The 22,262-nt window shown below is 45.2% G+C and overlaps 1 protein-coding gene across 1 annotated transcript in view; it reads right to left on the reverse strand.

Moving 5' to 3' along the window:
- Window positions 1-22,262, reverse strand: part of BTD (biotinidase) — a 256,008-nt gene that overhangs the window by 55,581 nt on the left and 178,165 nt on the right. The window lies entirely within an intron of this gene.

Below are 22,262 nucleotides of genomic sequence, written 5' to 3' on the forward strand. Positions count from 1 at the left end.
CATGACTAAGCAATTTCCGCCCACCCATAAAAGGGAGGGAGGAGATACCACTCCAGGTGACCAAGTGTTATCGCAGTTTCCAGACCCAATATTTCCAGGTCTGGAAACACCATACCTGCTCCCCAATATACAGAGCTTTGGAAATGCGATTTCCTAATAGCACATTTTTGCAATTCGCTGTTTGGCAATCGCAAACAGCGATGTACAAAGTGGGCAGCAAACAGACCTACCTCAATATTCATGAGGTAGGTTTCGGTTTGCGACCCATTGGGAATCGCTAAAATCACAGGGATCATGGCCTGCTGGTGTCAATGGTTTAACTTCTCCCGGAAGCCCATAGGGCCCTTCCTGGAGTTTGAGCCGGTGCTGCCCCCGAATGCCTGGAAACCCATTCCAGAAGCCTGATACGGAGGTTAGAGCCCTGACCACAGTGGTCCTGACACTGCTTTTTATTTCATATCACCAGTCTCCTGTGGTTGCTCTTCAATAAAGCACTTCTTTTTTATTGGAATGCAGCCTGTTTTCCTTTAAGGAAAACTGGAAGCGTTTCAAAAAGAAAAATTAAAAGTTTCCTTTTCATTTTTTAAGAGTAGCAGTGGTCAGTGGGACCACCGCCTCCTATGAAAAAACGTTTTTACAAACATTTGCAAAGGGGAAGGGTTCCCTTGGGGTCCCCTCTCCATTAGCAAATGGGTTACCACCTACTTGAAGTAGGCAGTAAAATGTGATTGATTTGCGACTGCATTTCTGTCGCAAAACATTCATACATATCACTGTGAGTCGCTATTAAGAGTGACGCCCTTAACACACCCCTTAATACCGAATCCCAAACCCATTTTCCGACTTGGTAATAGGTTATCCAATCGCAAAATAGGGTTCTGTTCATAAAAAATGCTTTTTGCAGTGGCAACCGGCCCCATCCTGCGAATCAGGTTGTTTGCGACCTAAAAAAATGCTTCGTACATCTGGGCCCTCGTTCTACCAGGTGCGAATTCACACCCTGTAAAATGATGGAGGAAAGGGACAGGGGCTGTGGATAAAGCCTCAGCCCGGCCCCCACCAGACCCCTCCGGTACCACGAGGGCAGAAGACAATGCTATAGCACCCCCAGACACGCTCCGCACCCTGGACCGCCTGAGATGTACCTCCCAACCCCGCAGACTTTCATCACCCTCTTAGGGCAGGATGGAAACTATCAGTATTAAACTCTCTGGAACCATGGGCAATCTTTGCCAAGGGACCTAGTAATTCCAGGTCTAGGGAGTTATTCCCCAGTCTCAGAAGTTGTACTTGTGATGCCAGTGAAGTCACAGTGGAACAGAGGGCAGAATTGTTAATTTCAGCCCAATATCTCCCCGATAACTCAGAGGGGCGGGCCGCAGTCTCAGAGCCTAGGGACTCCCAAGAACAGAAGCCTCCAAGCAAATCCATTCACTTGGCTGAAGTACAATGGAAGTCACTCACTGCAGCAGACTGAGTGCAGGAGAGCCAGTCACTCCGATGGAGAGCTGAGCCTCAAACACTACATGTGTCAGCCTTCCCGGGCTCTGAGGAGCCCATGCACGGGGGGGGGGGGCTTCCTAGGGGGGTCTCGTGTCTATAGTGCCCTCCTCTACACTCTCAACAGTGAGGAGCCTTCTCAGAACAGCCAGGTGGATCCGTTGGGGGCAGGAGGAACTTTCTATCCATGAACACATCAATCAGGAAGCGAGCCTCCTGTGAGGCGGGGCTTCCTGTAGAAGATATGAGTCATATCCGGAGTAAGGATTAACAAATAATTCATAAGATCTACTGGTTGTACTGTGTCTTTTTATCAGAATTACGTCATTCAAAGATGTCATACAGTACCTGGGTAGACTGTCAGAATAAGTGTTAGGGTGACATTTGTCTGTAGTGCTCAAAAGGTGCAAGATATTTACAGTGCAAGCAATTTCACATATACAGATCTATACAAGTGTGTCAGTGGCCAGCCACCGATGTATAGCCAAGGATTCCTATACCTCCTACTGGAATCCTGCTGGTGCTGGACCCAGGACAACACTCGTATATATCTGTACATATGAAATTGCAGTGAACGAAGGAACAATGTGAACGTGGAAAAAAAGAGCGTTTCTAAGATAAAGACAGAGAGGTATGACTAACTGAAGATAATCAGAAATATCGAAAATCCAAACCGATTCACTGAGTCTGGGTATCTGAATGGAAACACTGGCTCGCTCAGACCTCTTAAAGGGAATCACAGGACACAGGAAGCTGGTTGTGGGGGTGGAGCGAGTCCTTCCTGTGCACACCGGGAAAGCACCTGATGTAGGAGTCCTGTGGCTAACATCCCCCCACAGAGCAGGGCCCTGCTGCATCTTTCTCTCTATCTCTCGCTCCCCCAAAATGCTTTTGAAAGGCTCCATGGCAGCCTGTGCCCTCATAACACGAGGAAATGAAGAAAGGCATGCCAAGAGGGGCATTGGAAGGCTGGCGAGGGGATATTCTATGCTCTGCCTGCCCACAGGATCGATTCCTGCCACTTCCGCCGGAAGTCGGCTATTAGCCCTGAATTGAACGAAACCAGGTATGCGTGGGATGGACTGCAGGGGAAGCTTTCAATGGGACTGGACTGCGCACTGGGGCATATATGAGGACTGGACTCGAGGCAAAGGCGTCCTCTGGGACGGGGCCCTACAGAGCCAGCCTCCTCCATGGGCTCGAGGTAAGTCGCCCCCTCACCCATGACTATGAGACTCGCTGGGGGGCCTAGTGTTGGGGCACCTGCTGGGCCTGGCACCGGCTGGCATCTGTGCGGCTCTCTCTCCGGTGCCCTGCCTCTCACCCACACGTCTCCAGGATGAGACATTTATCGCCGGGCGCGGGAGCCAGGGATGACTCTCCGGGAGCCAGGAAATGTCAACATCGTGAACAAACCCTCAGGAGCGTCCAAGACAGAAGAGGTTCAAATACCGACACCGAGAGAGGGCCCGAGGCTCGCGCTCCTGAGAAGAGAGAGGGGCCAGCGCTCACGGCACAGGATACCCGCCAGGGTCTTCTTCGCGCTGTATGAAACCTTCAAACAAATAAATAAATAATACCGATACTCACTGTAATACAAGCATTACCGAAGAGGTACCAGTGCTCACGGTACATGTACAGCATTACCGATACTCACTGTAATACAAGCATTACCGAAGAGGTACCAATGCTCACGATACATGTACAGCATTACCGATACTCACTGTAATACAAGCATTACCGAAGAGATACCAGTGCTCACGGTACATGTACAGCATTACGATACTCACTGTAATACAAGCATTACCGAAGAGGTACCAGCGCTCATGGTACATGTACAGCATTACCGATACTCACTGTAATACAAGCATTACCGAAGAGGTACCAGTGCTCACGGTACATGTACAGCATTACCGATACTCACTGTAATACAAACCTTACCGAAAAGGTACCAGTGCTCACGGTAAATGTACAGCATTACCGATACTCACTGTAATACAAGCATTACCGAAGAGGTACCAGTGCTCATGGTAAATGTACAGCATTACCAATACTCACTGTAGTACAAGCATTACCAAAGAGGTACCAGTGCTCACGGTAAATGTACAGCATTACCGATACTCACTGTAATACAAGCATTACCGAAGAGGTACTAATGCTCACGGTAAACGTACAGTATTACGATGCTCGCTATAATGCAAGCATTACCGAAGAGGTACTAATGCTCACGGTAAATGTACAGCATTACCGATGCTCACTGTAATACAAGCATTACCAAAGAGGTACCAGTGCTCATGGTAAATGTACCGCATTACCAATACTCACTGTAGTACAAGCATTACCGAAGAGGTACCAGTGCTCACGGTAAATGTACAGCATTACCGATACTCACTGTAATACAAGCATTACCGAAGAGGTACTAATGCTCACGGTAAACGTACAGTATTACCGATGCTTGCTGTAATGCAAGCATTACCGAAGAGGTACTAATGCTCACGGTAAATGTACAGCATTACCGATGCTGGCTGTAATGCAAAGCATTACTGAAGAAGTACCAATGCTAACGGAAAATGCACAGCATTACCGATGCTCGCTGTAATACAAGCATTACCGAAGAGGTACTAATGCTCACGGTAAATGTACAGCATTACCGATACTCACTGTAATGCAAAGCATTATTGACACTCACAGCTCATGAGGAGAGGTACCAGCGCTTGCGGTACATGTACAGTATTACCGATGCTCGCTGTAATGCAAGCATTACCGAAGAGGTACTAATGCTCACGGTAAATGTACAGCACAACCGATACTCGCTGTAATGCAAGCATTACTGACACTCAGGACTCATGAGGAGAGGTACCAGCGCTCACGGAAAATGTACAGCATTACCGATGCTTGCTGTAATGAAAGCATTACTGAAGAGGTACCAATGCTAATGGTAAATGCACAGCATTACCGATGCTCGCTGTAATGCAAACATTACCGAAGAGGTACTAATGCTCACGGTAAATGTACAGCATTACCAATACTCACTGTAATGCAAAGCATTACTGTTCCTCACAGCTCATTACAAGAGGTACAAGCGATCACAGTAAACGTACAGCATCACTGATCCTCACCATTCATGAGAAGAGGTACCAGCGCTCACGGTATGTACAGCATTACAGATACTCACTGCTCATGATAAGAGGTACTGGCGCTCACGGTATGTACAGCATTACCGATACTCACTGCTCATGATAAGAGGTACCAGCGCTCACGGTATGTACAGCATTACCGATACTCACTGCTCATGATAAGAGGTACCAGCGCTCACGGTATGTACAGCATTACCGATACTCACTGCTCATGATAAGAGGTACCAGCGCTCACGGTATTTACAGCATCACTGATACTCACAGCTCATAAGAGGTACCAGCATTCAATGTAAATGCAAAGCCTTAATTACACTCACAGCAAATATACCTTACTGATACTTATAGCTGATGAGGAGGCACTAGAACTCACTGCAAATGTACAGCATTTTTGGTCCGCAGAACTCATTAGTAGTATCAGTACTCACTGCAAATGTACAGCATTAATGATACTCAACTCACAAGAGGTATCAGGGCTTAATGTAAATGTACAGAATTAACGATACTCGCCGTAAATGTACAGCATTACTGATACTCACAGCTCATGAGATGAGGTACCAGCGCTCACTGAAAATGTACAGCAGTACTGATAAACCTCATGAGAAGACGTACCAGTGTGCACGGTAAATGTACAGCAGTACTGATAAACCTCATGAGAAGACGTACCAGTGTGCACGGTAAATGTACAGCATTACTGATACTCACTGTAACAGTGCAGCATTACTGATACTCACTGTAACAGTGCAGCATTACTGATACTCACTGTAAGTATTCAGCATTACAGATACTCACAGCTCACGAGAAGAGGTACCAGCAATCCCTTTAAATGCAAAGCATTACTGATCACTCATCCTAAATGTAGAGCTTTACAGATACTCGCAGCTCATTAGATGGACCCGCACTCACTGTAAGGCAAAGAGTTACTGACACTCACAGCTTATGAGGACTATCCGCATTCACTCTAGTCGCAGATCATTACGGAGGCGGTAAGCAGGGGCGTGAGAGTAGGAGTCCCGCTGAGTGTAGGTGTCTGGGAGGTTTGTGGAAGTTGTTGAGTTACATGGGGCCATTGCTGTGCAAGGCTTTGTGTGTGTGTGCGAGAAGAGTTTAAAGAGTGCTTGTGTGTGGTTTTGAGGTGAGGGTGATGTGAGTGTGGGGTGGGAGGGGGGGCTTGTCTGCTGAGTTAGTTATGGTCTGGAGTCCGTTGAGTGTTGATTCCAGCATACAATGCGCTGCCGTAGACCAGCTTCTTGGCGATGAGAGCTTGGGTGAAGGTTCTGCAAGTGTTACTCAGAAGCCATTTGGAGATCTTTTGAGTGTGTGGAAGCAGGAGATGGAGACTGCATTCACTGGACCAGTCATGGGTTGTTGATCACTATTCTTTTCTTGACTACTGTTCTATGAGTGGGCTGCCAAGTGATGTGTAGGTCTAAGTTCAGCAGGACACCAGGTGGCCTCCCAAATCTAGGTGTACTTGCAGATGATGTCTATTTCCATCCTGTATGTGTTGAGGTAGTTGGTTTTCATCTATCTGGCAACCTCAGTCATCCAGGTGGTTGGCGTCTTGTTGGTGATGGCGAGTATGGGCTGGGCGCTGTCACTGTAGGACATGATGATTCTATGGGCACGAATGATGCTGGCAACTGGGGTCATGTAGGCGTTTAACAGAGTGGGGCCAACTGAGTATTCTTGTGAAACGCTGCAAATGAGGTTTGTGGCATCCGAGGTGAAGGAAGGCCGGGTGACCGAGTGGGAGCAGCCTGTAATGAAGGAGAACATCTAGGAAGTGAGTCCTGGGATGTCGGTTTCAAGTAGTTGTTGGATAATGCAAAGAATAACATATTGCCATATGTAAAAGGATGCTCAGGAGACTCTTTGCATTATTTAATTTGGAGGCAGCCGACTTTGAAATTTGGAAGTGACAGTGGGCGCTTCCTCTCCTTGGAGCACCATAAGATAAGTCTGAAGACCGTGAGGGAAACATGCAGCGTGCGCAATCTAGAACCGTGCCACTTGAATCTTTGTTGGATAGTTGTTGGAGAAGGATAGGGTGGGAGAGGGTGCTGAAGGCTAAGGAAATGTTCAGTAGCATGAGGGGCACTGTGTCATTTATCCATGATCATCCGTATACCGTCCATGGCAACGAAGAGGGTAGTCTCAGATTGATGATGTGGTTGTCGTTGAAGTGGATGGCTAGGTATCTTTCATCTTTTCTATGACTCTTGCCAGTTAGGGTAGCAGGGAGGTAGTCCAGTATTTGGCTAGATTCAGGTCTGCAGAGGGTTTCTTGAGGAGTGCGTGGAATACTGTGGCATGTTTCCAGACATCTGGGTAGGTGGCCATTCAGAAATGGGCTGAGGGCTGCACTGATGGGGTCTAGTCCTTTGATGAAGATGTGGTGAGGGCAAAGGTCAGATGGTGCTCTGGAGTGTATGGACTGCATAGTTGTTCAGTTTCTTGAGCGGTGATGGTGGGCAAGGAAGTCAGCTGGTCCTCTTGGTTGAAATGGGCAGGAAGGCTGCAAGGGTGGAAAGATCTGGTTCAGACTCAAAGTTGTCGTAGATGGTGGTGCTCTTGTTAATGAAGAATACGGACAGATGGGTGCAGAGATCCTGGGAGGGGATGGAGCTTGCTGCCGGAGAGGTGAAGTCTTGCACTATAGCGGAAATGTCCTTGGCACTTTTGGCGCTGCTTTCAGTGCAGTCGGTGATTGTGGAGCATTTGATGGCTTTGATTTGTGAATGGTAGCTTCTAAGGACACATTTGTAGGTGCGACTGTTTGTGTCATCCGGACTGTGCCTCCATCTGTGTTCAAACTGCTTGCAGTGGCATTTGGTGACCCTGAGCTCTTCCATGTACCACCTTAGTTGTAATCTGGTTCTTGTAGCTTTGTTGGCTTTGAGAGGAGATAGGGTGTCTGCTCAGGCGGTGAAGTTGGAGATGGATTTGGGGAGGTTGACATTGTGTCGAGACTGGTGGTGTAGGAGTTCAGAAGGACAAGATGCATCTGAGTTCTTGTTCTGGTCCAGTCGTGAAGATTTAGTGATTGTGTTTTTCTGGTGGTGTGGGATGGTTATGCTGACGTTGATGAGGGTGTGGTCGGGTGTGGTGTGTCACCTTAAAGATTGCGCAAAGATTCTCACTCTCATACAACAAAGCATGTGAACAACAGGTCAAAAAGATTGTGTCACTTCTCATACTAAAAATCCTTTATTAACAGTATGCAAGAGATGGCTCATTTCTGAATCTACAAAGCCAAGAGCAGTGTGCAACGAAAGGTACACTTCCGAAACTACAATACCTCTGAGTAACAGTGTGAGCAAAATGCTGGATTTCTAATACTAATAATCCCAAGAGCAATTGTGTGGAAAGAATGACTCACCTCTGACAGTACAGAGCATGTGAGTAATAGCATGCAAGGAATGGCTCACTTCTAATACTACAAAACTTGCAACAGTGTGCAAGGAATGGTTGTCTCCCGATACCACAACATGTGACAAGAATGGCTCACTTCGGATACTACAAAGCACATGAATAAGAGTGCAAAGAATGGCTCACTTCTGACAGTACAGAGCCTATAAGTAACAGTGTGTAGGGAAGGCCCCTTCTAACATCATAAGCCCTCTTGGTAACACTGTGCAGGTGACCCGAGCGACCTCAAGAACTTCCGGCCCATCTCCCTGCTTCCATTCCCAGCAAAGGTCATCGAGAAGATCGTCAACATCCAACTCACCCGCTACCTAGAAGACAACAGCATTCTCGACCTCTCCCAGTCAGGCTTCCACAGGAACCACAGCACCGAGACCGCCCTCATTGCCGCCACAGACGACATCAGAATCCTACTCGACAACGGCAAGACAGCAGCCCTCATCCTCCTGGACCTCTCCGCCGCCTTCGACACCGTCTGCCATCACACACTACGCACACGCCTCTACGACGCAGGGATCCGCAACAAGGCTCTGGACTGGACCACCTCCTTCCTCTCTGATAGAACCCAAAGAGTCAGCCTCCCCCCGTTCCACTCCGGAATCACCAAGACCATCTGCGGTGTCCCGCAAGGATCATCCCTCGGCCCAACGCTATTTAACATCTACACGGCACCACTCGCACGCATCGCCAAACAACATGACCTCAACATAATCTCCTACGGCGACGACACCCAGCTGATCCTCTCCCTCACCAAGGACCCCCTCACCACCAAATCCAACCTCCACCGTGGTATGAAGGCCGTCGCCGACTAGATGGAAGAAAGCCGGCTCAAACTGAACACGGACAAGACGGAGATCCTCATCCTCAGGCCCAACCCCGCAGCCTGGGACGACTCCTGGTGGCCCGCATCTCTAGGCACCCCCCCTGCACCAACCAACCACGCACGCAACCTAGGATTTATCCTCGACTCGAAACTCAGCATGACCCACCAAGTCAACGCAGTCTCCTCCACCTGCTTCTACACCCTCAAATGCTCCGCAAGATCTACAGATGGATCCCGACAGACACACGGAAAACCGTCACCAAGGTCCTCATCAGCAAAACACTCAACTACGGAAACGGTAAACATAAAACCCTTGGAACCAAGGATCAAGGAGCCAAGCTTATTAGTCAATCGTATTCACAACACTTACAGGAGTTGGAATCGATATGATTTATAGAAGAAAGAAAATAATTTTTCTTTCTTGTCCCCTCACTCACCAGGGTTTCCCCATGGTGACATGCTTCATCATTGGGGCCATCCCAGCCCTCTACGGACTGGGGCGTGCTGCGACTTGCGAACTACGTAGGAGCACTTTAAGTGATGGACTATGTGTGGTGCAAAGTGTGTTGTGAAGTGGAGTGGTATTATTTAAGTGGGTTAAAACTACCTACCTAGTGAGCTACAAATGATTTATTCTTGCTCCTGGGGGGTACATTAAAAACGGGGTGCTAGGGATCCTACTGACAATGAGTTAGGTATGCCTAGCAGTTTCTGTCAACATTTTTCGAGCTTCCCAAGCTCTTCTTCAGGACTACGCAGGGACCAGCCCTTTGTTCACCACTCCTAAACGTGCTCAAGTGAGATGTTTATAAAACAAAGAATATTTTAAATGAAAGATTATTTTAAATGCTTCAATAATAAGGCAAGCATTAGTACATACGCTAATAATGATCACGTAGTATCTGTAAGAAAAAATAAGAAAAACACTATATGATTAAGGGGGTGCTTGACATATTTGACATATTTTTAACATACACCATCCACAGATCATTGGATTTTGTCCATGCTTGAATACGATAAAAAGGGCAGATGCCGTATGAAAAAACCCTGTGTCATAACATACTTTCATTCGCACTCAGTGGTTAAACGTACACATACCACATAGATAAGGGAGACAGACCATTACATACATGTACAGAGACCTAACTTGGCCCCCTTGGTCACGGAGTGTTGTTCGTATCCCTTCCAATCTAGGGAAAGAATGAGGGAGAAAGACTGCCGTTTAGTAATCGGCAATGATATGGTGCCGAAGTGCCGCGATGTCGGTAACTGGTAGCACTGCCAAAAAAGTAATTAAAGTAAAGATGGGGCCACTGCTGTCCGCTCTCGGTCGGGACCTGTGGGAGTGGAAAAACACTTACTTGGAGCTCGGGATAGCCAGGCTTAGTCACCTACACTTCAACCTCTGGACCGCATCTTGAGAAGTGTGCGTCCGGCAGTTGTTTAAATGCTGCTACTTCCGCGTTGTCATCGCGGTTTGCCTAGACCGTGTACTCTTGGTCGGCTGGGCACGTTTTGGCGGCCATATTGGGGAAATTATTTACAATAGAAGACCTCCGAAATTTACGTGTATGAAGCTCGTTCTCCACTAAATTTTATATTCTTGTGATCTGCTGGATGATATAATCCCGAAAAAGTAATTGACGCTTTTATCGGGAAAAAGCAGATTAACTGGCGTTTCAGGGTATAGACCTTGTTGAGGTCGTTGCAAAACGATTAGTGGCCATCTTTCTTTAATAAGGATATTCCGGCCGTGTAGAGTTCGTTTCTACTACTGGGAAGAGAAAAAGCGGCGGACCTCACAGGGGAGTAAATGTCTTAAAGGACAGACACTGCTCACTATCCATATATCTTGATAGGGGATCCGCTTATGGAGCCCATATTATAAAGGTCATACATGCACTATCTCAGTGTCTTTAGCGCACTGTGTACCATGGGTGCTATGTAAGATCATACTAATTTACCAATTATTGATGGGAATTCGGATATGACCTAGGTAATGAGTGAGTAGTTGTCATTTTTAGACACTTGTAGGGGTAAGTTGACTCCTCCTCTACCTAAACTACCATTAGTGGCCTACATTAAGATAGCCTGGTGCTACTATATGTATTAAAAAACTCATTATAATCGCAATCAACATTTGTAAAGCATAGAGTCCAACCATTCAAAATCTCATTGTGTGAGTTGCCCCCATGGTATATCGTCATTGAGGCCTTGGGTATCAGAACGCAATTTAAAAACCCAACGTTGTTCTTTCTCAAGCAGTTTTTTATCCATGTGTGTTTGGTTCTGTACAGTTTCCAGGACCACCCACCTCATATCATTCGGGGTGTGTAATTTTTCATGGAAATGTGTCGTCATTTTGGTATTACTCAGTTTGCACCTAATGCTACTTCGGTGCTCTGTAATGCGTGTGCTGGCCTTCCTAGTGGTCATACCCACGTAGTGTAAGTTATAAGTACAAGTGATCATATAAACCACCCCTGTTGTATTGTGGAGTGGTGTGGCTCACTGGTTAGAGGCGGCAGACCCGGAAGCAGAGAACGGCCCAGGACCAGGGTTCAATTCCCGACGCGGCAGGGTCATGGACCAGGGTCAGTGGACTTGATAATTCTCGCCTCGTGCCTACTCTAACCAGGGATCACACTCGGCAACTCTGGGCATTAGCTTGCCTCATCTCTACAACGGCCCCCCACATTCGCCGGGGATGCCTGGTTTCACCTTGGAGATACCCAGTAGGGACCATCTCACAGGGATAGCCAGGACGGGTTCCCTAGCGGTCTACAGCGCCACGACGCCTCAGGGCAGCAGTGCGCTTTACAAGAACACATACATTACATTACATTATTGCAATTGGAAAAAGACCTTATGTCCCATATCAATCCATTGTTGCAATGGATTTGTTTTGTTGCTGTGGTCAGGTGGCAGATGCTACAGTTTGTACAAGGGTAATGGCCTGTAGCGAGAGGGTGAAGTCGGCGTGCTGCGCCCAAAGAGCCATGTAGTTCTCTTGGTCGTGTGTGGACCACAAAGTTACTCAGATTTTTGCACTTATGGTGACTGAACATGGGTTTTTCAAAATCCAAATATCCGCTATTAAGTCTTCTCCATTGTTTCTTCACTATTTTAGCTACTTGATCAGAGGCCACATTGTAAGTCGTTATGCAGAAAGGTCGTTTTTTGGTATTTTCATCAATGATCTTGGGTTCCAAAAGTGCTTCACGGTTATTGTTTGAAGCCCTTTTTTTTTGCTTTTTGCACAATATGTCTGGGGTAGTTTCTTAGGAGGAGTTTTTCGCTCAGGTCTTTCGCTTGGACATTGAAGTCTATTTTTTCAGAAAAGTTACGTCTAAGACGTAAGAATTGCCCAAAGGGTAAATTCTCCCATAGTTGTCTCGGATGGAAACTGTCAAATCTGGGAAGACAGTTCCTGGCTGTGGGTTTAAAATGTGTGGTTGTGGTGAGTCTGCCTTCCTGAGCTTGTATATTAAGATCTAAAAAAACAAGGTTAGATCTGCTCATTAACAATGTGAATTTTAAAAAAGGGTCTTGTAAGTAAAGCCATTGTAGGAAAAGTGTGACTCCACTCTCATCACCCTCCCAGATCAGTAGCACGCCATCTATGTATCGTTTCCATAGTTGGACGTGGCTCAGGTGGGGGTTGTTAGGATGTAGGATCTTCTGTCTCTCTAGATGGTGGATGTACAATCCCGCCATGCTCGGCGCGAAAGTACTCCCCATGCTCGTGCCATGCTTCTGGCAGTACAAATTGTTTTGGAATTGGAAAAAAAAATCTGTTAATGCAAGGCGACAACATTCCTAGTACCACATGTCTGGGGGTGCGGTATTGCCATACTTCCTGAAACAGGACCTCTTCTAAAATTTCATGGGTCCCTTTCTGCGGCAGACTCGTGTAAAGACTTTCTACGTCAAGGCCCACCAGTATGTGGATCATGGGGTTGTATTGCAGATCTTTAATGAGACACAGGACAGCTTTAGTGTCTTGCAGGTAAGTGTCTGTCCGTTGTATTAGTGGTCTCAAAAACGCATCTGCGAATTTAGACAGGGGCTCTAAGATGGATCCAATCTCTGAGACTATTGGTCTCCCTGGGGGGTTTTCCATGGTCTTGTGGATCTTGGGAATCGTATAGAAGTAGGGCATAGTAGGATCTTTGTTTTCAAGAAAATCTGCCTTTTTATTTGGACATCCAGTCATTGGTCAGGGATTCCTCTACCAAACTGGCTATCTCTATACGTTAATGTTCCATGGGATTGATATCAATGATTTCATAGTTTCGTTCGTCTGCGAGGAGGCGGAGGCACTCCGTATTGCAGTCTGTTGTGTTTTACACCACAATGGCGCCACCCTTGTCCGCTGGTTTGATTGTTATAGATGTTTCATTTGACAGTTGTTGGATCGCTCCCATCTCTCTCTTGCTAGTGTTATGAAAGGTTTTTGTCATTTTAGGATCTATTTCCGTTACTTCTTTTAGGACAGCTTTTTCAAAAGCCAGTAGTTCAACTGGCATGCTGCTGGCTGGTGGGGTGAACTTTGATTTTCTTCTTAGTCCTGTGTCACTGTTATTACTATTCACTTACGCCTTGTCTTTAAAGAATATATCCAATTTGATTCTGCGAAAGAACTCCTTTAATTTGCAACACAGTTTGAATTTGTCCAAAGTAGCTGTAGGTACGAAACCCAAACCCTTTTCTAGTACCGTGGTTTGGTCTGGTGTCAGTCTGGTGTCATGTAGGTTGACCACGAGACTTAATGGTTGCTGGTTGATGGTACATTCGGGGGGCCCATGCTGCGTGTGTGGCTCCTGCTGGTTTCCAGTGGTTGTGCCCATTGCGCTTGTTGTCCTCGTCTTGTTCTTCCTCGTTGGGGCATTTTGCCTCTCCCTAAAAAAGGCTGCTGTTGTTGTTCCAGGGATTGGGTGTTGTCCCAATATGGGTAGGGTTGTTGTTGATAAGGTTGATGGAAAGGTGGTGGGCCGTAAAAGTATTGTGGAGGCGGGCCAAAAGATGGTGCTCCTTGGTACGTGGGCCACCCAAAACCCCCTCTATTCCTCATTCGGTCCCTCTTGGTCTCCTATTCCTCGTCTGGTTGCGATTGAAACTTGAATCTGAGGTATCGGATCCGGTGTCGGATCCCTCGCTATCCGTATTGTAACCAGGGTTTATCCCTGTAGGGGTGTAGTCGTCTTTTATGTAGGGGTACACTTTTTCGTGAGAGAAAGATTTTTTATCTTTACAAATGCTTTACAAATGTTGATTGCGATTGTAATGAGTTTTTTAATACATATAGAAGCACCAGGCTTTCTTCATGTAGGCCACTACGTGTGGTTTAGGTAGAGGAGGAGTCAACTTACCCCTACAAGTGTCTATCCAAATTCCCATCAATAATCAGTAAAATAGTATTATCTTACATAGCGCCCATGGTACACAATGCGCTAAAGACACTGCGATATTGCATGGATGACCTTTATAATATGGGCTCCATAAGCGGATCCCCTATCAAGATATATGGATAGTGAGCAGTGTCTGTCCTTTAAGGCATTTACTTCCCCTCTGATGGCCGCCGCTTTTTCCCTTCCCAGTAGTAGAAACGAGCTCTACACGTCCGGAATATCCTTATTAAAGCAAATTACTTTTTCGAGGTAGCAACATGAAATAGGTTTTTGCGAAATACAAGCTTCGTACATTTTTTCAGAATTTCTTTTCAGTTGGCCACACATCCCCCCAAGATGGCCACTAATCGTTATGCAACGACCTCAACAAGGTCTATACCCTGAAACGCCAGTTAATCTGCTTTTTCCCGATAAAAGCGTCAATTACTTTTTCGGGATTAGATCATCCAGCAGATCACTAGAATATAAAATTTAGTGGAGAACGAGCTTCATACACGTAAATTTCGGAGGTCTTCAATCGTAAATAATTCCCCCAAGATGGCCGCCAAAACGTGCCAAGCCGACCAAGAGTACACGGTCTAGGCAAACCGCGATAACAACGTGGAAGTAGCAGCATTTAAACAACCGCCGGACGCACACTTCTCAAGATGCGGTCCGGAGGTTGCAGTGTAGGTGACTAAGCCTGGCTATCCCGAGCTCCAAGTAAGTGTTTTTCCACCCCCATTCCACCCCCATAGGTCCCGACCGAGAGCGGACAGCACTGGTCCCACCTTTACTTTAATTACTTTTTTGTCAGTGCTACCAGTTACCGACATTGCGGCACTTCGGCACCATATCATTGCCGATTACTAAACGGCAATCTTTCTCTCTCATTCTTTCCCTAGATTGGAAGGGATACGAACAACACTCCGTGACCAAGGGGGCCAAGTTAGGTCTCTGTACATGTATGTAATGGTCTGTCTCCCTTATCTATGTGGTATGTGTACGTTTATTTATTTAAAAATTTATAAAGCGCAGCGTATACCCGTGGGTGTCTTGGCGCTCGTGGGTGTCTTGGCGCTTAACCACTGAGTGCGAATGAAAGTATGTTATGACACACAGTTTTTTCACACGGCATCTGGTCTTTTTATCGTATTCAAGCATGGACAAAATCCAATGATCTGTGGCTGGTGTATGTTAAAAATATGTCAATATATTGAGGGGCCATGCACCTCCTTAACCATACAGTGTTTTTCTTCTTTTTTCTTACTGATACTACGTGATCATTATTAGCGTATGTACTAATGCATGCCTTATTATTGCAGCATTTAAAATAATCTTTCATTTAAAATAATCTTTGTTTTATGAATATCTCACTTGAGCACGTTTAGGAGTAGCGAACAAAGGGCTGGTCCCTGCGTAGTCCTGAAGAAGAGCTTGGGGAAGCTCGAAACATGTTGACAGAAACTGCAAGGCATACCTAACTCATTGTCAGTAGGATCTCTAGCACCCCGTTTTTAATGTACCCCCCAGGAGCAAGAATAAATCATTTGTAGCTCACTAGGTAGGTAGTTTTAACCCACTTAAATAATACCACTCCACTTCACAACACACTTTGCACCACACATAGTCCATCACTTAAAGTGCTCCTATGTAGTTCGCAAGTCGCAGCACGCCCCAGTCCGTAGAGGGCTGGAATGGCCCCAATGATGAAGAATATCACCGTGGGAAAACCCTGGTGAGTGAGGGGACACAAGAAAGAAAAATCCTTTTCTTTCTTCTATAAATCATAGCGATTCCAACTCCAGTGAGTGTTGTGAATACGATTGACTGATAAGCTAGGCTACTTGATACTTGGTTCCAAGGGTTTTATGTTTACTGTTAATTTGAGGAGGGTGAGCCTGGTTTCTTTTTTCCTCTTCCTCCGTCTTTTGAAAAATTTGACTACGGAAACACCCTCTACACCGGAGCCCCGTCCAAGCTCATCAACAGACTTCAAAGAATCCAGAACGCCTCTGCACGCCTGATCCTCAACGTCCTGCGCCGAGACCACATCACCCCCCACCTGGGAAACCTGCACTGGCTCCCCGTCGACAGAAGAATCTTCTTCAAACTCCTGACCCCGCACACAAGGCACTCCACAACACCGGCCCAGCCTACCTCAACAACCGACTCTCATTCTACGTACCCAACAGGAAACTCCGCTCCGCCGACCTGTCACAGGCCGCCGTCCCACGCATCCACAGAACCACTTCCGGGCGCAGATCCTTCTCCCACCACGCCGCCAAGACTTGGAACACTCTCCCTCTCTTCCAACGACAAACTGAAGACCCGCAGAACCTCAGGAGACTACTCAAGACCTGGCTCTTTGACCACTATCAGCGCCCCCCCCCCCCCAGCGCCTTGAGACCCTCGCGGGTAAGTAGTGCGCTTTACAAATCCTCTGATTGATTGATTGAATTAATTAGAAACCACCAAGCCTGTGAGTAACAGTGAGTCGGGGAATGCTGCTTCCATTACTATAAAACCTGTGTGTGACATTGTGCGATGGATCGCCACTTGTAACACTATAAAGCCTGTGAGTAACAGTGTGCAAAAGTAGCTCACTCTTGATACTACAAAGTGGCATTGTGTCAGAGAGGGCTCAATCCTGATATTACCAAGTCTCCCAGTGACAATCTACTAGTGCTAACATCATACATCCAGGAATGGTATACAACCTTTAGCACGCATCTTTTAGCACGCACTACCATTACCACGCATCTGTTACAACGCATACCATTACAACGCATAGCGCTTTGAGGCGATCTGACTTAGGGAATGGCTAGTGAATAGGTTAATTTACTATCCAATAACCTTCCCTAGTGTCCACGGGGACTGGTGTTGGAATAGTAAATTAAACTATTCACTATCCGGCACCCAAAGCACTATGAGTTGTAAAGGTATTGCATTGTAAAAATGTGTGGTAATGGTATGCGTGGTAAAAGTGTGCGTGCTAACATCATACATCCACTAGGAATGGTTCACTTCTGATATTATAGAGCCTGCGAGTAACAGTGTGCAAGAAAGGCTCACTCCTATTTCTAAAATGTCAGTGAGTAACAGTGCGGAAGAATGGCTCACTTCTGATACTACAAAGTGTATAAGTAACAGTGTGCAAGAAATGCTCACTACTGATACACAATGTCCATGAGTAACAATGTGAAAGAATGGCTCACATACTGATACACAATGCCTGTAAGTAACAGTGTGCAAGAATGGCTCAATTCTGATACTACAATGTCTGTAAGTAACAATTTGCAAGAATGGCACACTTCTGATACTACAATGCCTGTAAGTAACAGTGCGCAAGAATGGCTCAATTCTGATACTACAATGTTCGTGAGTAACAGTGTGCAAGAATGGCTCACTTTTGATTCTACAACGTCCGTGAGTAACAGTGCGCAAGAACGGCTCGCTTCTGATACTATAATGTTCGTGAGTAACAGTGTGCAAGAATGGCTCACTTCTGATACTACAATGTCTGTAAGTAACAGTGCGCAAGAATGGCTCACTTCTGATACACAATGTCCATGAGTAACAATGTGCAAGAATGGCTCTCTTCTGATACACAATGTCCATGAGTAACAATGTGCAAGAATGGCTCTCTTCTGATACTACAATGTCTGTAAGTAACAGTGCGCAAGAATGGCTCACTTCTGATACTACAATGCCTGTAAGTAACAGAGTGCAAGAATGGCTCACTTCTGATACTATAATGTTCGTGAGTAACAGTGCGCAAGAATGGCTCACTTCTGATACACAATGTCCATGAGTAACAATGTGCAAGAATGGCTCTCTTCTGATACTACAATGTCTGTAAGTAACAGTGCGCAAGAATGGCTCACTTCTGATACTACAATTCCTGTAAGTAACAGAGTGCAAGAATGGCTCACTTCTGATACTATAATGTTCGTGAGTAACAGTGGGCAAGAATGGCTCACTTCTGATACACAATGTCCATGAGTAACAATGTGCAAGTATGGCTCCCTTCTGATACTACAATGTCTGTAAGTAACAGTGTGCAAGAATGGCTCTCTTCTGATACTACAATGTCTGTAAGTAACAGTGCGCAAGAATGGCTCACTACTGATACTATAATGTTCGTGAGTAACAGTGTGCAAGAATGGCTCACTTCTGATACTACAATGTCTGTAAGTAACAGTGTGCAAGAATGGCTCACTTCTGATACTACAATGTCTGTAAGTAAAAGTGCGCAAGAATGGCTCACTACTGATACTATAATGTTTGTGAGTAACAGTGTGCAAGAATGGCTCACTTCTGATACTACAATGCTTGTAAGTAACAGTGTGCAAGAATGGCTCACTTCTGATACTACAAGGTCTGTAAGTAACAGTGTGCAAGAATGGCTCACTTCTGATACTACAATGTCTGTAAGTAACAGTGTGCAAGAATGGCTCACTTCTGATACTACAATGTCTGTAAGTAACAGTGTGCAAGAATGGCTCACTTCTGATACTATAATGTTCGTGAGTAACAGTGTGCAAGAATGGCTCACTTCTGTTACTACAATGTCTGTAAGTAACAGTGTGCAAGAATGGCTCACTTCTGATACTACAATGTCTGTAAGTAACAGTGTGCAAGAATGGCTCACTTCTGATACTACAATGTCTGTAAGTAACAATTTGCAAGAATGGCACACTTCTGATACTACAATGTCTGTAAGTAACAATTTGCAAGAATGGCTCACTTCTGATACTATAATGTTCGTGAGTAACAGTGTGCAAGAATGGCTCACTTTTGATTCTACAACGTCCGTGAGTAACAGTGCGCAAGAATGGCTCGCTTCTGATACTATAATGTTCGTGAGTAACAGTGTGCAAGAATGGCTCACTTCTGATACTACAATGTCTGTAAGTAACAGTGCGCAAGAATGGCTCACTTCTGATACACAATGTCCATGAGTAACAATGAGCAAGAATGGCTCTCTTCTGATACACAATGTCCATGAGTAACAATGTGCAAGAATGGCTCTCTTCTGATACTACAATGTCTGTAAGTAACAGTGTGCAAGAATGGCTCACTTCTGATACTACAATGCCTGTAAGTAACAGAGTGCAAGAATGGCTCACTTCTGATACTACAATGTCTGTAAGTAACAGTGTGCAAGAATGGCTCACTTCTGATACCACAATGTCTGTAAGTAACAGTGTGCAAGAATGGCACACTTCTGATACTGCAATGTCTGTAAGTAACAGTGTGCAAGAATGGCTCACTTCTGATACTATAATGTTCGTGAGTAACAGTGTGCAAGAATGGCTCACTTCTGATACTACAATGTCTGTAAGTAACAGTGTGCAAGAATGGCTCACTTCTGATACTACAATGTCTGTAAGTAACAGTGTGCAAGAATGGCTCACTTCTGATACTACAATGTCTGTAAGTAACAATTTGCAAGAATGGCACACTTCTGATACTACAATGTCTGTAAGTAACAATTTGCAAGAATGGCTCACTTCTGATACTATAATGTTCGTGAGTAACAGTGTGCAAGAATGGCTCACTTTTGATTCTACAACGTCCGTGAGTAACAGTGCGCAAGAATGGCTCGCTTCTGATACTATAATGTTCGTGAGTAACAGTGTGCAAGAATGGCTCACTTCTGATACTACAATGTCTGTAAGTAACAGTGTGCAAGAATGGCTCACTTCTGATACACAATGTCCATGAGTAACAATGTGCAAGAATGGCTCTCTTCTGATACACAATGTCCATGAGTAACAATGTGCAAGAATGGCTCTCTTCTGATACTACAATGTCTGTAAGTAACAGTGCGCAAGAATGGCTCACTTCTGATACTACAATGCCTGTAAGTAACAGAGTGCAAGAATGGCTCACTTCTGATACTACAATGTCTGTAAGTAACAGAGTGCAAGAATGGCTCACATCTGATACTATAATGTTCATGAGTAACAGTGCGCAAGAATGGCTCACTTCTGATACACAATGTCCATGAGTAACAATGTGCAAGAATGGCTCTCTTCTGATACTACAATGTCTGTAAGTAACAGTGCGCAAGAATGGCTCACTTCTGATACTACAATTCCTGTAAGTAACAGAGTGCAAGAATGGCTCACTTCTGATACTATAATGTTCGTGAGTAACAGTGGGCAAGAATGGCTCACTTCTGATACACAATGTCCATGAGTAACAATGTGCAAGAATGGCTCACTTCTGATACTACAATGTCTGTAAGTAACAGTGTGCAAGAATGGCTCTCTTCTGATACTACAATGTCTGTAAGTAACAGTGCGCAAGAATGGCTCACTACTGATACTATAATGTTTGTGAGTAACAGTGCGCAAGAATGGCTCACTTCTGATACTACAATGTCTGTAAGTAACAGATTGCAAGAATGGCTCACTTCTGATACTACAATGTCTGTAAGTAACAGTGTGCAAGAATGGCTCACTTCTGATACTACAATGTCTGTAAGTAACAGTGCGCAAGAATGGCTCACTACTGATACTACAATGTCTGTAAGTAACAGTGCGCAAGAATGGCTCACTACTGATACTACAATGTCTGTAAGTAACAGTGTGCAAGAATGGCTCACTTCTGATACTGCAATGTCTGTAAGTAACAGTGTGCAAGAATGGCTCACTTCTGATACTACAATGCCTGTAAGTAACAGTGTGCAAGAATGGCTCACTTCTGATACTACAATGTCTGTAAGTAACAGAGTGCAAGAATGGCTCACTTCTGATACTACAATGTCTGTAAGTAACAGAGTGCAAGAATGGCTCACTTCTGATACTACAATGTCTGTAAGTAACAGTGTGCAAGAATGGCTCTCTTCTGATACTACAATGTCTGAAAGTAACAGTGCGCAAGAATGGCTCACTACTGATACTATAATGTTCGTGAGTAACAGTGTGCAAGAATGGCTCACTTCTGATACTACAATGTCTGCAAGTAACAGTGTGCAAGAATGGCTCACTTCTGATACTACAATGTCTGTAAGTAACAGTGCGCAAGAATGGCTCACTACTGATACTATAATGTTCGTAAGTAACAGTGTGCAAGAATAGCTCACTTCTGATACTACAATGTCTGTAAGTAACAGTGTGCAAGAATGGCTCACTTCTGATACTACAATGTCTGTAAGTAACAGAGTGCAAGAATGGCTCACTTCTGATACTATCATGTTCGTGAGTAACAGTGTGCCAGAATGACTCACTACTGATATTACAATGTTTGTAACAGTGTGCAAGAATGGCTCACATCTGATACTACAATGTTTGTAACAGTGTGTAAGAATGGCTCACTTCTGATACTACAAAGCTTATGAGTAATAATGTGCAAGAATGGCTCTCTTCTGAAACTACAATGTTCGTGAGTAACAGTGTGCAAGAAAGGCTCACTACTGATACTACAGAGCTTCTGAGTAACAGTGTGAAAGAAAAGGCTCAACAATTCTGATACTACCAAGCCTCCAGGTGACAGTCTACTCACAATGATTCTCTTCTGATACTATAAACCCACATATAAAAGAAAACGAAGCAGAAATGGGCCAGTCAACCTATTTGACCTCAAAGCATGTAGAGAGAGCAAAATGCGGTGCCGTCTGGCAGAGCAACAGTGTAGGAGAGAGAAGTGTCCACGGACAGAAACACTTTTGAAAACAGCTAGAAGACTGCACAAAAAAACTGTCTGGTAGTTGAAACAAACAATCACAGATGATAAATGGAAATATATCTATGCTCTGCTGGCTCCCAATAAGAACAGGGAATTTTGGAGTTATGGTAACGGTCTAAATGATGGAAGGCATACCCACAATGCTGTACCTGCCAACGAATGGGCAGCCCACGCAATAAGACTATATTTCGATCAAGACAAATCCACGGTAAAAACTATGGAGGCAGAAGGCAACTACCCTGACGAGAATGAGATTGAGGACCTTGCCCCTACAGAAAATAAATATTG

This window comes from Lissotriton vulgaris, chromosome 10 (genome assembly GCF_964263255.1).
Source record: "Lissotriton vulgaris chromosome 10, aLisVul1.2, whole genome shotgun sequence".
Classification (NCBI taxonomy): Eukaryota; Metazoa; Chordata; class Amphibia; order Caudata; family Salamandridae; genus Lissotriton; species Lissotriton vulgaris.